This window comes from Balaenoptera borealis, assembly GCF_965194805.1.
Source record: "Balaenoptera borealis genome assembly, contig: HAP1_SCAFFOLD_1704, whole genome shotgun sequence".
NCBI classification, from domain to species: Eukaryota; Metazoa; Chordata; class Mammalia; order Artiodactyla; family Balaenopteridae; genus Balaenoptera; species Balaenoptera borealis.
In genome coordinates, this window is record NW_028122538.1 from 57,142 (window position 1) to 73,187 (window position 16,046).

At 45.7% G+C, this 16,046-nt stretch overlaps 1 pseudogene across 1 annotated transcript; it reads right to left on the minus strand.

Annotated features, from left to right (window-relative positions):
- Nucleotides 1–6,974: 6,974 nt before the first annotated feature.
- LOC309622169 (uncharacterized protein C2orf78 pseudogene) lies at nucleotides 6,975–13,897 on the minus strand (annotated as a pseudogene). Its single transcript has 3 exons — nucleotides 13,814–13,897; nucleotides 10,169–10,918; nucleotides 6,975–8,890 (listed from the first exon to the last, which is right to left on the minus strand). The product of its transcript is annotated as an uncharacterized protein C2orf78 pseudogene (transcript).
- Between the last annotated feature and the right edge of the window lie 2,149 nt (nucleotides 13,898–16,046).

The following is a 16,046-nucleotide window of genomic DNA, read 5'->3' on the forward strand; positions in this document are numbered from 1 at the left end:
TGTTGATCAATGTGCTCTCTGTGTTAGGAAGGAAATAACTGTAAAAATGAAAAGCAGCCTTGCCTTAGAACCTACATATCACACCAAGGAAAATAGTCCTTCTGATTCAATTTAGAAGATATCACTTAAAATGTTGAATTGGTGAAATGTCTACCTAGTTTAAAAATTAGAAAGAATAAAACACTGAAAAGCAGCCCCCTAGATAACCACTGTGGTTGCTTGTTTATAGGAGGCATCATTTCTAAAACGTATTTCTAAAATGTTTATATTCAAAACTGTCAAGTGGCCAACTGTATTCAGAGAGGCAATAAAAGAAAGAAAACGGAGTATGACTTTTCTGATAAGCTGCCTTTCCTGGTGATCCCCTGTTCTGGCCTTACTTTCCTTCTTAGTCTGTTAATGTAAGGGTTTGCTACCATCAACTTGGTTTTGCCCTGCTCTGAGCAGGTTTCCCTCTGTGCTGTTTCTGCTTTAATTGAAAATCTTTGGTTCCCATCAGCATTCCATTGCAAACTCCGTTTTTCTTGAGAGCTCCTCTATGCTTTCCCTCTTCATTCTTACATTTTCTCCCATCTCTTGGTGCCTGTTGGCCTGTGCTAATGAAAACCGTCCTAAACTTCCTTACGCTCGACTCTGTGCCTCCCTGTAGAGCCCAGTACTCTCCATCCTCTCTCCCTATTCTCTCTTTTCAACTAGTCGAAATCCTAGTGGAGGGAGACCATTAGAGATGAAACATCTTGGTATATATTGCTAGTTTTCTATGTCCCCTGACTTTTCTATGTTTCTGTTGAAACACTCTTGAGAAGTGTCTGATTTCGTTTTCTACATGGGTACCCTTTAAGGCTCAATACTGGAAAAGAAGGGGATCAGAGTGATCAACCCAACGTGGTATCCTAACGTAACAGTTAAGGAAAGCAACAGGCTTTGTGAGACAGCCAGTGATTTGTCCAAAGTCACACAGATAGTAAACGTCAAAGTCAAAACTGAAATTAGGTCTCCAGACTTGTAGTTCAATACTTTCCCTCATTATTCCATGCTATTTTGAATCTCCTACTTACTCAATTTAGGGGCAAAAGAAATCGAACGCAAAACTTTCCAAAGTTTCTTTTCTTACCTGACATGGTCAGAGAAGAGGAAGCATCCACTGCAGGTACAAGGGATGAGGAGACAACACTAGAGGATGTCCGAGTGGCTGCAGCTGAACGGCGCACGTGTCCAGTACAGAGGTCACTGGTTACTGGTCCAAACAGCTCCACGGAAACCCCAAGGCTCTACCAAGTGGTAGTAGGTTTGGTAGGAGAGTGATGTCACAAAGCAGGCAGTTGAAAGGTATGAGAGAGCCAATAGGGAGGTCCGATCCCCAACAGGAAGGCGGGCTTGGGTGAAGAGAGTGTAGGAGAGCTAAAACAACACCTGAGTTTCTGAGCTCTGGGGAGGAAATCCTAGAAGACAGATTTACCTCCCCCAGGCTCTTCCATTAGGGAAATCATTGCAACATTTCTTACAGACGTTCATTAATACACTGAACTAAGAGTTACTTATATTCTACAGAGTATTCTATTTTATGTATCATATACTTAGAGCTATATAGATCTTCTTTAATTAATAATCCTTAGGAAGGAAAGAGCCATCTAGTTTGAACTATTACAGTTGTTCTGAAATCAGATGTGTCTAATGAGTGAACTGATAGCAGCTTTTAAGGAGCCAAAGTAGGGATTAAGAAGCTCTTTTTGTAACTTGGTTCAAGAGTAGGGTGAAGTTTGTTGAGTGTACCTTGTGGAGAATGTTGTGGTCCAAGGCTCTTCTCTTTTAGTTTCTTCTCCTTGACTCCTACCTTCCTTGGGCTGGGCTAGGCTGGGGGCCAGGTTGGACTTGCGACTTAACGTTTCTCTTCCGCTTTCTCTTTTTTTTTTTTCTTCCATTATGGGCATTGCTTCGAGGACAAGCCTTGATCTTGCATTGGACGTTACTTCCTGTCAACTTCCAGCAGCAGGAGTCTTCTTTTCAGTGCTTGATGCTTCACGAAATAGACTCTGCCCGTTGGCAGCAAATACCAGAGAGCTAGGAGACAGAGCTGGTTGCAGACCTTTCCTCTTCCAGCCTTTGGTTGCAATTGTTTGGCCCATAATTTGCTAGCTCTAGTTCCTTGGGCCACACAGGTATCCTGCCATCTCCAGCTCTTGTTATATGTGAGAGACATTCTGAACACTGTCCCTTTTTCTTTGCACAGAAGTATATACAGTGTGGCAGTTACTGTAATCTCCTCCGCCTTGCAAACAGCCACTCTAGAATCTTGGACCTCTAGGACTCTCTGTCTTGCATGCTTGGGGGCAAGGCCAAGCAAAATGAAGAGGAGAATAATTAGAGAAAGAGGAGGACGTTGGTGGAGAATTGGGAGCAGGTAAGGTGAAAGGGCACAGGAGAAAAGAGATGCATGTAGACTTTTTGGTTTCTGTGGGAAACAGGTTGACACACTTGGGCCTCATTTGGTATTAACAGAACAGAGAGTTAAAGATCTAAGTAGCTAGATAGTGTGCAGCAACTGCCATGAAGTCTGTACACTGAAGAGAAGAGTCTCACATCTAGTTTTCATTTTGTTTTATGTCATAGTACCTTATTTATAGCATTCACTGGTGTGTTTGTAGAATACAGATGTTTTCAAATGCTCTGGTTTTGTCTACATGGTTATCTCCTTGTCCTGTTTGTAAGGAATCCAACATTGTAAGACATATTGCATGTTTTTCTCTTGACGATTGTTGACCTTGAAGCGTCATGAACTAACTTGAGCTGTTGGATTCTGTGGAGAAACGTTCAAAAGGGTCTGTGAAAAAGGCACTGTGGTGAGTCGCATTATGCACCCGAGCGTAAGGAGCAGATATCTGCCACCAGCCCAGCTTGGCCTGGATTGCCTCTGTTTTAGTTCCCCTGGTTAGTGCTTTTCTCCCTAACCACTCTTGTGACTGTGATAATGTGAGTAAGGGCGGAGTTGCTAATGATCTATGTGTGAGGTAAGCTGGTTTGAGGGAGGAAATCTATGGACCTAGTCATTTTCCTTGGTGGTAAGCTTTCAGGGGTGCAGAGATGGATCTTCCTGGGGCCTTTTCTGGTCCCAGGAAGATATCGCATAGATGGGACCTCCCAAGACACACATTGAATCTTTAGGCCTGTTTTTCCTATTATGAGGTACGAGTTTCTTCACTGATGGGGATGATGCTTATCTGAGAAGAAATTGTGAAAGGTGGTGTAGTGTAGAGGTGTGGCTTAAGCTTTTAAGTTTTCCTCCAGGTTTTTCCCCTAAGCTTCCTACTTCGGACGGCCTACTTACATGATACTAGTAGGTGATGTCCGGCTAACAGCTTCCTAAATATACCTGCAAGCCAGATCAGTGTCTCTTTTCTCTGTATTCCCATGGAAATCAAGAGTCCCGCCGAATTTTCCATCGAAACAGTTGATTTGTGTTGTCTCTAGGAATTCTAAAGGGCGTACCGTTGCTTCCTAACCGGTGTCATTTGGGAGATCCGCCTCTGTACGTTCAAATGATTAATTTTGAGACTTTGCTCATGTGTGCAGTAAACCCTTGAATTCCCTAAGACCTTCCTTTCCTCCATCTCCTACCCCATTAAGCCCGCTTCAGTTCATCTCCTGAATTTCTTTGGAATCTGTCAGCCAGCTCTTCCTCAACTTCCTAATACTGAACTTGCCTGTCTGTTGCGATTAGGTCCTAACTAGTGTCCATATATCTTGTTTCCTTCCAATCCATTCTTCACACAAGAAACCTTCAAAGCAAGTTGGAACGTTGCTCATAAACATCGCTCACAAACATTGTTTTGAGAATAGAAAACACACTGTTGGCCTTTAAGACTCTGCGTGGTCTAGAATCCTCTCTGCTTCTCTAGCCCCATCTTGTGCCACTTTTGCCCTCACTTTCTATGCTTCAGATACACTGAATTAACCTTAGTTCTCACTCATCTGACAGAAGTCAGTTCAGATACTATTTTTCACTGTGATTCCTAGCATTAAGGAATTTGATTATCAGGTTTTGTATGAGGACTATTTCATCAGGGGTACAGAAGTTCTGGCCATCTCTGGTTTTGGATATCCCTTATTTGTTGAGACCTTTGCGTTGTTTGGTTGCCTTTTGTCTGTTTTCCAGATGGGAAAACAGGAACAAGGGAAGTATAGGTTATTACTAGGTGGGGTTGAACAAGTGGAGCAGCAAACTGCAAAGCAGAAAGAAGAGGGACGTACTATAGAGGGATATGACTTCCATTCTCAAGGCGCCTGCATCCTGTGCAGGGAGACAGCCTAACATAAAATGTGCCTAACAACAAATATATTGACTTCTTACTAAAAATCTCCAGTTCATAGAACCGAGGGGTTTGTACCTTCTCCTTTAAAAGTGATAGTCCTGGGACTTCCCCGGTGGTCCCGTGGTGAAGACTCTGCGCTTCCAATGCAGCAGGCGTGGGTTCAATCCCTGGTTGGGGAGCTAAGATCCCACATGCTGCGCAGCCAAAGAAATTTTTTTCGAACGTTATACTCCTGTATTGTTGGCTTTAGTGGTTTAGATTTTGTTGTACTGTTAAGAAGATTTCAGTTTATTTACCGGGAACAAACAACACATAATGTAAAAATAGTTTCCCAGAAACGATTTCCATCATTCTCTTCCTCCCTTTCTCCCGCAGACTGGTGTTTCACCTTGACAAGTTCTCTGTCATTCCATAGGAAAGCTGTCTGGCTTGGAGGTTGCAATCCCAGGGAATTTTTCATCAGCGGGGAAGTCTCCATCACTACAGAGGAATCAAGGGAGAAGTCAGTCCCTGGTAAGTGAGATGCTCCCCCTAAACACCAACACAGCAGTCGTGTACCTTTCAAGGGGTTCAGGGGCAAGATGGGCAAGGCATTTCTACTAACTCTTCTTAAGGATCACGGACAGTGCCCTATGCTACGAGGTAAGCGGTGACTGCTGTAGTTCTTACTGGTGATCCTTTCCTGTCACTGATTCTCGGCCTTCTTTGTATTTCATAGGACTGTTGTCAGTCCAATACAAAATGAGTCTTATTTTTAAAAACCTGAAATGTTTTACAGAGCCTAGCATTCTCATATAGGGTCCTTTCCATTCTCCCCACTTTCCCGAGAGGCCAAGAACACTTCACACCATGAACTAGGAGAGGGGGTAGAGCCCTTTCTGATGAAATACATCAACAAAGACAGAGCCTTAGCCTGCTTGCTCTCTGGACAGGATCTCGGACCACAAGGTCTTCAATCCTGGTATAAATGAAGGAAGTGAGGACAGTTCAACTGGCACTCTGATAACAAGAGTTCGGAAACACCTTCCAAAGAGACTATAGCAGTAGATGAGGGAAGGGAGTGCTACAGTGTGGCAGTACAGGGGGAATGATCGGCTACAGCAGTGAAAAGTGTGGTACCGATTGGTGTGCTCTCGGGGTTCTTGTACATGTAGCATAGATGACCTCTACAGTGGCCCTCCCACCTTCCCACCTGCATTAGGTGTTCTTTTTTTTTGTAATTTATGTTTATGTATTTATTTACTGTTTGAACTTATTTATTCTACGTATTTATGTTTTTGGCTGCACTGGGTCTCTCATTGCTGTGCACGGGCTTTCTCTAGTTGGCGGCTAGCGGGGGCTACTCTCGGTTGCGGTGTGCGGGCATCTCATCGCGGTGGCTTCTCTTGTTGCGGAGCATGGGCTGTAGGCACGTGGGCTTCGGTAGTTGAGGCTCACGGGCTCTAGAATGCAGGCTCCGTCGTTGTGGCACATGCGCTTAGTTGCTGCACGGCATGTGGGATCTTCGCAGACCAGGGCTCGAACCCGTGTCCCCCGCATTGCATTGGCAGGCGGATTCTTAACCACGGCGCCACCAGGGAAGCCCTAGGTGTTCTCATAGAGAGTCTAAAAACAGAGGGCACTGAGCGAAGGTAGTGGTTATTAAAGGCTCAGGATCTAAATTCTACCTGCCTCTACACCCCTTCCCAGCTGTCGATTTGACCCCATTTTTGAGTGCCGACCTCATTCTTCAACTTTCTCTGGCGTTTGTTATACTCACCTTGAAAACTTGTTTCTGTGATGCGTTGAGCAGACACAGGGTGGCAGACTGCAGAGGTGGAAGCTGGTGGTCGGATATTTGTGGGCTGAATCTCCTTCGGTCCCATTCCCATTTCTGGTTGCCCAGAGGCCCGACTTCCTGTGTATGACGCCGAGCCGTAGGATTGCGGGCAGGAGCCAAGTTCTCCATACAGTAAAGACCCCAGTGTGCCTTGGTTACAGTAATATACCTGGCTTCCTTCCTGGCAGGGAAGTGACAGGCGGCTATGCCCCTGCTTTGTTCGTGGGCCTCCTGATCCAGCAGTTCCCTTGGCTCTGCCCCTGTCGTCAGCTGCCCCTAGGATAACTCTGAGCCCTAGCCACTTCTCTGGTAGATTTCCCTATTCCCCCACTACAGTCACACCTGAATAAGGCAACTCAGACCTTTCAGAGATGTGTCCTGAACCTCTTGTTTTCTGAAATACCTATCTGGTGGTTGTGAGACTTAAGGCCAGCGTCCCCGAGAGACTTTTTCTATTTCTCCTAGTAAACCTAGACTCATCTTCTGTCACCTTCAACTCTACTCCAATTGTGTTCTTTCAACCCAGACCTCTGACCCTGCTTTTTACTTCTGCCGTTTCATCCTCGCTCCTGCTTCCTTTCCTAAATCCATACGTCTCTTTTGGCCTTCCTAGCCCTGGGCCAAGTTCCTTCCTCTTTGCTCAGTTTTTACCCCTTTCCTTCATTCTCCCATCCAACTTTCAGTCCTTCCTTTCTCACGCCCCAGTTAGCAGCATCTGAAAATTCGAAAGGTTTGTTACTCGTCTATTAATTGTATTCCATTTACTTATTCAGTTCTATACCTGTCTTACCTGTGTATGGAAGAACAGCTGGTAGCCAAGGTGGCACCAAGAATCCTAGCAGCTCTCACTTGACGTATCCGTAGTAGTCGGCAATTTCCATTTCGTTTTCCCTCTCGGTGAAAAATTGCAGCTTGCCCGAAGAGGTGTATCTGGCAGCATTCTCCCGTTGTTGTTGAGCCCGCCTCTTCATGGCCTCTCGCTCTGGCCTCTGCTCTTGTTCGATGGGCTTTGACATGACTGGCTCAGGCACGTTGGGTTCCCTCCATGGAACTCGTTGCTTGCTGAAGTCTTGGAGTAGAAAGTGGGTTTGGAGCTTGGGTGGGGACTGGCGCTTATTCACAGCAGGGGGAACAGGCTCCCGCTGGAGAGGAGCGCCAGATGAAGTTTTGGAGGGTGCAGGCCTAGGAGCAGCAGACTGAGGGACACGAGGCTGGGTATGGTTGGGCCAAGCCGGTTGGGTTGGGTTGGTCACAGTTGGCTGAGCTGGTTTGGCGGGGCCTGGCAAAGAGGCAGGAGCTGGCTGGGATGAATTGGCTGCAGCAGGTTGAGCTGAGTCAGTAGAACCAGGCTGGGCACGGTAAGCCCCAGCAGGCCGATGTGAGGCCAGAGACTGTGGCCTCCGAGGAGCGGGTCGAGCTTGAGGCTTGTCCCAGGCAGAAAAAGGCAGAGGTATCAACTTGACCTTCCCAGGAGGAGGCCGCTCATACTGGGCTGGAGACGGACACTCTGTTTCAGCACTGCTGTCTGGTTTCTGGGCTTGGACTTGCGTTTTCTCAGGACCCTTCCCCTCACGTGGGGTATGCCGCCATGGCTGGATAGCTGGGGGTGGCTGGGGGTCTTTGGGGTTGCTTGACTTTCCCAAGAGCCGACAGGAAGAGCGCCCAGTTTTCGTCTCATTCTTCTTCCCCAGCGCATGAAGAACCTTCACAGACTCCAGCATGCGCACGCCAAGGGAGGTTCGAGGCTTTTGAAAGCTCTGTTGGAGAAGCTCAGTTTGGTGTTCCTTTCGCTTCGTGTGGGGGATTGCTGGCTTCTCTTCTGCCTTGACTTTGTTCCCTGACTGCTTGTTCTCCTCAGCCTTGTTTCTCCCTCTGGTCCTTTTGGTCTTTTCCTGCCCGTGGCTCTTAGTTTTGCTGATCTTTCTGGATGCAGCTTTCTGAGGTTTGCCTTGAGAGTGCTTGGCCGTGTTCACAGGAGCCCTGTCACTGACTGCAGCGTGGCATGTAACCACTTCTCCCCCTAACAGGCACTCTGGATTCTTTGGCTGGATTTTGGCCTTGGGAGCGCCACTGATAGGCTCAGAGGCTTTCTGTTTGTTCTTCCTGGGTTGATCAGAGGGAACCTTTATGACACTTGGCTTTTCCTGCACCTGATTCACCTTAATGGCTCTGGTGTCTTTAGCTTTGATCCCGTTGGGACCTTGGGATTGATCAAGATCTTTCAAAGGATTAAAGAGCTGGGGAAGGTGAATATCCTCCGCCAGTGTAGTAATGTCTGCAAGACCACTGCTAGGTTCAATCCCATTTTCAAGTGTCCCTAGGTCCTGACGACTCCGGCTGTTCTCTCCCAGATCAGCATTTTCAGAACCAGGCTGCTCCTCTTGGCTGAGGGGATCGGTGCAGGCCAGCGGCTGGTGAATATCAGGGATTCCTAAAGGGAGTAGTGGAGGATCTTGGTTCTCTGTTGGGATCTGGTAGGCATCCAGAGGCTTTGAAAGCTTGGTTTTGATATCATCCACGTGCTTACTCTCTATTTGTCCCTGGCTTGGAGCTGGAGGCAGGGCCAGGAGACGCCTGGCACTCTGGACTGGAGCTGTCACTGAAATGTCCCCAAGTTCAGATGGTGGGTTACTCTCAAGTATGTGGCTGTTTCTGCTACTGCAGGACTTGGGGAGTTCTTGACTTTGTGTCACACAAAACGTCTGGCTTGGAGGTTGCAATCCCAGGGAATTTTTCATCACCAGGGGGGAGGTCTCCATCCCTACAAAGGGATCAAGGGAGAAGTCAGTCCCTGGTAAGTGAGATGCTCCCCCTAAACACCAACACAGCAGTCGTGTACCTTTCAAGGGGTTCAGGGGCAAGATGGGCAAGGCATTTCTACTAACTCTTCTTAAGGATCACGGACAGTGCCCTATGCTACGAGGTAAGCGGTGACTGTTGTAATTCTTACTGGTGAGCCTTTCCTGTCGCTGATTCTCGGCTCGCTTTGTATTTCATAGGACTGTTATAAGTCCAATACAAAATGAGTCTTATTTTTAAAAACCTGAAATGTTTTACAAAGCCTAGCATTCTCATATAGGGTCCTTTCCATTCTCCCCACTTTCCCGAGAGGCCAAGAACACGTCACACCATGAACTAGGAGAGGGGGTAGAGCCCTTGCTGATGAAATACATCAACAAAGACAGAGTCTTAGCCTGCTTGCTCTCTGGACAGGATCTCGGACCACAAGGTCTTCAATCCTGGTATAAATGAAGGAAGTGAGGACAGTTCAACTGGCACTCTCATAACAAGAGTTCTGAAACACCTTCCGAAGAGACTATAGCAGTAGATGAGGGAAGGGAGTGCTACAGTGTGGCAGTACAGGGGGAACGATCGGCTACAGCAGTGAAAAGTGTGGTACCGATTGGTGTGCTCTCGGGGTTCTTGTACATGTAGCATAGATGACCTCTACAGTGGCCCTCCCACCTTCCCACCTGCATTAGGTGTTCTTTTTTTTGTAATTTATGTTTATGTATTTATTTACTGTTTGAACTTATTTATTCTACGTATTTATTTTTTTGGCTGCACTGGGTCTCTCATTGCTGTGCACGGGCTTTCTCTAGTTGGCGGCTAGCGGGGGCTACTCTTGGTTGCGGTGTGCGGGCTTCTCATCGCGGTGGCTTCTCTTTGTTGCGGAGCATGCGCTCTAGGCGCGTGGGCTTCGGTAGTTGCGTCTCACGGGCTCTACGATGCAGGGTCAGTCGTTGTGGCACATGGGCTTAGTGGCTCCACGGCATGTGGGATCTTCCCAGACCAGGGCTCGAACCCGTGTCCCCCGCATTGCATTGGCAGGCGGATTCTTAACCACGGCGCCACCAGGGAAGCCCTAGGTGTTCTTACATAGAGTCGAAAAACAGAGAGCACTGAGAGAAGGTAGTGGTTATTAAAGGCTCAGGATCTAAATTCTACCTGTCTCTACACCCCTTCCCAGCTGTCGATTTGACCCCATTTTTGAATGCCGACCTCATTCTTCAACTTTCTCTGCCGTTTGTGTACTCACCTTGAAAACTTGTTTCTGTGATGCGTTGAGCAGACACAGGGTGGCAGATTGCAGAGGTGGAAGCTGGTGGTCGGATATTTGTGGGCTGAATCTCCTTCAGTCCCATTCCCATTTCTGGTTGCACAGAGGCCCTACTTCCTGTGTATGACACAGAGCCATAGGATTGCGGGCAGGAGCCAAGTTCTCCATACAGTAAAGACCCCAGTGTGCCTTGGTTATAGTAATATACCTGGCTTCCTTCCTGGTAGGTAAGTGACAGGTGGCTCTGCCCCTGATTTGGAATCTGAGATGGTGTTCCCTGAGCAAGGCTGGCAGAAAGCGATGGATGTAGAGGGACCATGTTATTGGCGTCTGAAGTTTTATCATACTGGGCTGCCAGAAACATGGAGGAAGCAGCTGTATGCCGGTCAGTGAGTGCCAGAGTAAAGTCTCCGAGTGAAGAAGAATTCTTTTCAGTGCTTGCTGTGATGTCCCACTCAAGAACACCTGGATAGGAAGCAGCTGAAGTGGAGATCTGGCTGTGGTCCGTAACTCCAGGTAACATAGTCGTGCTAGAATGTTGGTAAAGGTAGGCACTACCCATGAGTGTCTGGAAAGGGGTACCAGTAGCCGATGCCGAACTGACGGCAGGGGCAGAGACTCTGGAGAAGTTGCAGACACTTCGTGTTAGGGAAGTTGCATTGCTCACCACAGGAGGAGAATGCTGCAGAGAATCTAGAGTTCCAAGTAGAGATGGATGTTGGAAATTTTCTGTAAGAACAAGAGGGTCATGAAAAACTCAGGGAGGTTGAGAAATTCTCACTACGTTTGAGGAACGGCATCATCTGAAGGTTCTTGCTATCAGGACACCTCTACTATCACTACTTCCTGAGAAACCCAAAATCAGACAGTTGATGATGGCTGTAAGGACTGAGCAGTTTTCCACTCTTCTCTATTAACTGCCTGTGCTCCCATCTTGGGCACAGACGGGCAGAAGAGCCAAGTGGTGTGGTTCAGAGATTGTTCTCTAGGCTGGAAGCAACCTTCTCCCTGCCCTGTCTTTCCCTTCAGCCTGCACTCGTATTGACTTCTATGCTATTTCCTAGACTGGAAGCATTTTAGAACTAGGAGGCCCTTAGAGAACTTCGATGTTCTCAGTCTCATTTCGTGAGTAAGGAAACTGAGGCTCAGAGAGGTCGGGTTGACTTGTTCAAGTTCTCTCATTATGTTAGTATCATTACCAGGTTTCAGAACCTAAGTATCCTGACTTCCTTGCCAGGACTCCACTCTGAGCATGATACTGCCAGAAAGCAGGAGAAATAGAACTTATAATATAGGCATTTTTTTTGTCCATTAGAAAACAGTACGGCTATTACCATTGTCGTCTTCAGTGTCTCCCTTTGCTTGTGCAGTTCCCACGCTATTACCTAGAGGTGACGTACAGCTCAGTCCAACTGGTGAATTGAAAGAGTCATTTTTGCCCTCTTCAAGCCCGGTTTCTCATCCTACCTCAAAATGATTACCCGAAAGTGGATTTCTTAAGTGCTTTTGGAAAGGGAAAAGTTATCTGATTACTTCAGATTCCTCACCTGTAAAGTGGTTATAACACCACCACCAATAATAATAGCAGTAATAATTAATAGATGAATAAGCTGATCTGTTGCGTATGATTTATATGGAGGAAGATACAATAAGTTCTAGAAAGACAAAGAAAAATCATGACAAGCATATTACGTTAACGAAAAAGAAATCCATAGATATTAATGAAAACTGGGGTATGTGGCAAGTATCGAAGCCTAATGAATTTACTAACAAATGGCATTCTGTACCATCCATGCAATATTATGAAAGTGAATTTTGCCCACTCTATTTTAGTGAATACTATTAACCAGAAGACACGATGGAGGTGATAGAGGTGAATGAATTCCTAGCCAATGCATACAGACAGAGAAGGTATGTCAGTAAAAAATGCATAACAAGCAACAGAATGCAATAAATGTGCATGTATAGGTAGCCACAACACATATAGACAAGTATTTCAATGAAAACCGGTACGAAGCAGACAGCAAAATAATAAGTGTAAAAGAGTTTCATTATTGTGCTCCTTCATATTTTTACCCAGCAAGTAAGAGGTATTAAGCCTAGGAGAAATATATATTTCAATGAATATAGCTTATATAATAAGCAGAAAGGAAGCTTAAAATGTATCAGGAAGGTTTTTGGATTTATCCTAGAACTTAGATTAGAATCATCTTCAGCATCCAAGAAGATGGCATCCCAAAACCTCAAAAAACCATCATGCCTAGAATCCAATTAAAAAAGATTTTCAAATGTAAGAAAATCCACAGGACTCCACAATATGGTTTTCGATAAACGTGGATGTTTGTTTGTTTTGTTTCTTTGGCTGCGCCGCGTGGCCCTGGCCGTGAAAGCACCGAGTCCTAAGCACTGGACCGCCAGGGAATTCCCTAAGTGGGGGGAATTAGAGATGTGGGGCTTGACTTTTTCTTCTTCTTCTTCTTCTTCGGTAGCTAAGCTCTACAAGCGAACGATGGCTGTTGATCAATGTGCTCTCTGTGTTAGGAAGGAAATAACTGTAAAAATGAAAAGCAGCCTTGCCTTAGAACCTACATATCACACCAAGGAAAATAGTCCTTCTGATTCAATTTAGAAGATATCACTTAAAATGTTGAATTGGTGAAATGTCTACCTAGTTTAAAAATTAGAAAGAATAAAACACTGAAAAGCAGCCCCCTAGATAACCACTGTGGTTGCTTGTTTATAGGAGGCATCATTTCTAAAACGTATTTCTAAAATGTTTATATTCAAAACTGTCAAGTGGCCAACTGTATTCAGAGAGGCAATAAAAGAAAGAAAACGGAGTATGACTTTTCTGATAAGCTGCCTTTCCCGGTGATCCCCTGTTCTGGCCTTACTTTCCTTCTTAGTCTGTTAATGTAAGGGTTTGCTACCATCAACTTGGTTTTGCCCTGCTCTGAGCAGGTTTCCCTCTGTGCTGTTTCTGCTTTAATTGAAAATCTTTGGTTCCCATCAGCATTCCATTGCAAACTCCGTTTTTCTTGAGAGCTCCTCTATGCTTTCCCTCTTCATTCTTACATTTTCTCCCATCTCTTGGTGCCTGTTGGCCTGTGCTAATGAAAACCGTCCTAAACTTCCTTACGCTCGACTCTGTGCCTCCCTGTAGAGCCCAGTACTCTCCATCCTCTCTCCCTATTCTCTCTTTTCAACTAGTCGAAATCCTAGTGGAGGGAGACCATTAGAGATGAAACATCTTGGTATATATTGCTAGTTTTCTATGTCCCCTGGCTTTTCTGTGTTTCTGTTGAAACACTCTTGAGAAGTGTCTGATTTCGTTTTCTACATGGGTACCCTTTAAGGCTCAATACTGGAAAAGAAGGGGATCAGAGTGATCAACCCAATGTGGTATCCTAACGTAACAGTTAAGGAAAGCAACAGGCTTTGTGAGACAGCCAGTGATTTGTCCAAAGTCACACAGATAGTAAACGTCAAAGTCAAAAGTGAAATTAGGTCTCCAGACTTGTAGTTCAATACTTTCCCTCATTATTCCATGCTATTTTGAATCTCCTACTCAATTTAGGGGCAAAAGAAATCGAACGCAAAACTTTCCAAAGTTTCTTTTCTTACCTGACATGGTCAGAGAAGAGGAAGCATCCACTGCAGGTACAAGGGATGAGGAGACAACACTAGAGGATGTCTGAGTGGCTGCAGCTGAACGGCGCACGTGTCCAGTACAGAGGTCACTGGTTACTGGTCCAAACAGCTCCACGGAAACCCCAAGGCTCTACCAAGTGGTAGTAGGTTTGGTAGGAGAGTGATGTCACAAAGCAGGCAGTTGAAAGGTATGAGAGAGCCAATAGGGAGGTCCGATCCCCAACAGGAAGGCGGGCTTGGGTGAAGAGAGTGTAGGAGAGCTAAAACAACACCTGAGTTTCTGAGCTTTGGGGAGGAGGAAATCCTAGAAGACAGATTTACCTCCCCCAGGCTCTTCCATTAGGGAAATCATTGCAACATTTCTTACAGACGTTCATTAATACACTGAACTAAGAGTTACTTATATTCTACAGAGTATTCTATTTTATGTATCATATACTTAGAGCTATATAGATCTTCTTTAATTAATAATCCTTAGGAAGGAAAGAGCCATCTAGTTTGAACTATTACAGTTGTTCTGAAATCAGATGTGTCTAATGAGTGAACTGATAGCAGCTTTTAAGGAGCCAAAGTAGGGATTAAGAAGCTCTCTTTGTAACTTGGTTCAAGAGTAGGGTGAAGTTTCTTGAGTGTACCTTGTGGAGAATGTTGTGGTCCAAGGCTCTTCTCTTTTAGTTTCTTCTCCTTGACTCCTACCTTCCTTGGGCTGGGCTAGGCTGGGGGCCAGGTTGGACTTGCGACTTAACATTTCTCTTCCGCTTTCTCTTTTTTTTTTTTCTTCCATTATGGGCATTGCTTCGAGGACAAGCCTTGATCTTGCATTGGACGTTACTTCCTGTCACCTTCCAGCAGCAGGAGTCTTCTTTTCAGTGCTTGATGCTTCACGAAATAGACTCTGCCCGTTGGCAGCAAATACCAGAGAGCTAGGAGACAGAGCTGGTTGCAGACCTTTCCTCTTCCAGCCTTTGGTTGCAATTGTTTGGCCCATAATTTGCTAGCTCTAGTTCCTTGGGCCACACAGGTATCCTGCCATCTCCAGCTCTTGTTATATGTGAGAGACATTCTGAACACTGTCCCTTTTTCTTTGCACAGAAGTATATACAGTGTGGCAGTTACTGTAATCTCCTCCGCCTTGCAAACAGCCACTCTAGAATCTTGGACCTCTAGGACTCTCTGTCTTGCATGCTTGGGGGCAAGGCCAAGCAAAATGAAGAGGAGAATAATTAGAGAAAGAGGAGGACGTTGGTGGAGAATTGGGAGCAGGTAAGGTGAAAGGGCACAGGAGAAAAGAGATGCATGTAGACTTTTTGGTTTCTGTGGGAAACAGGTTGACACACTTGGGCCTCATTTGGTATTAACAGAACAGAGAGTTAAAGATCTAAGTAGCTAGATAGTGTGCAGCAACTGCCATGAAGTCTGTACACTGAAGAGAACAGTCTCACATCTAGTTTTCATTTTGTTTTATGTCATAGTACCTTATTTATAGCATTCACTGGTGTGTTTGTAGAATACAGATGTTTTCAAATGCTCTGGTTTTGTCTACATGGTTATCTCCTTGTCCTGTTTGTAAGGAATCCAACATTGTAAGACATATTGCATGTTTTTCTCTTGACGATTGTTGACCTTGAAGCGTCATGAACTAACTTGAGCTGTTGGATTCTGTGGAGAAACGTTCAAAAGGGTCTGTGAAAAAGGCACTGTGGTGAGTCGCATTATGCACCCGAGCGTAAGGAGCAAGATATCTGCCACCAGCCCAGCTTGGCCTGGATTGCCTCTGTTTTAGTTCCCCTGGTTAGTGCTTTTCTCCCTAACCACTCTTGTGACTGTGATAATGTGAGTAAGGGCGGAGTTGCTAATGATCTATGTGTGAGGTAAGCTGGTTTGAGGGAGGAAATCTATGGACCTAGTCATTTTCCTTGGTGGTAAGCTTTCAGGGGTGCAGAGATGGATCTTCCTGGGGCCTTTTCTGGTCCCAGGAAGATATCGCATAGATGGGACCTCCCAAGACACACATTGAATCTTTAGGCCTGTTTTTCCTATTATGAGGTACGAACGAGTTTCTTCACTGATGGGGATGATGCTTATCTGAGAAGAAATTGTGAAAGGTGGTGTAGTGTAGAGGTGTGGCTTAAGCTTTTAAGTTTTCCTCCAGGTTTTTCCCCTAAGCTTCCAACTTCGGACGGCCTACTTACATGATACTAGTAGG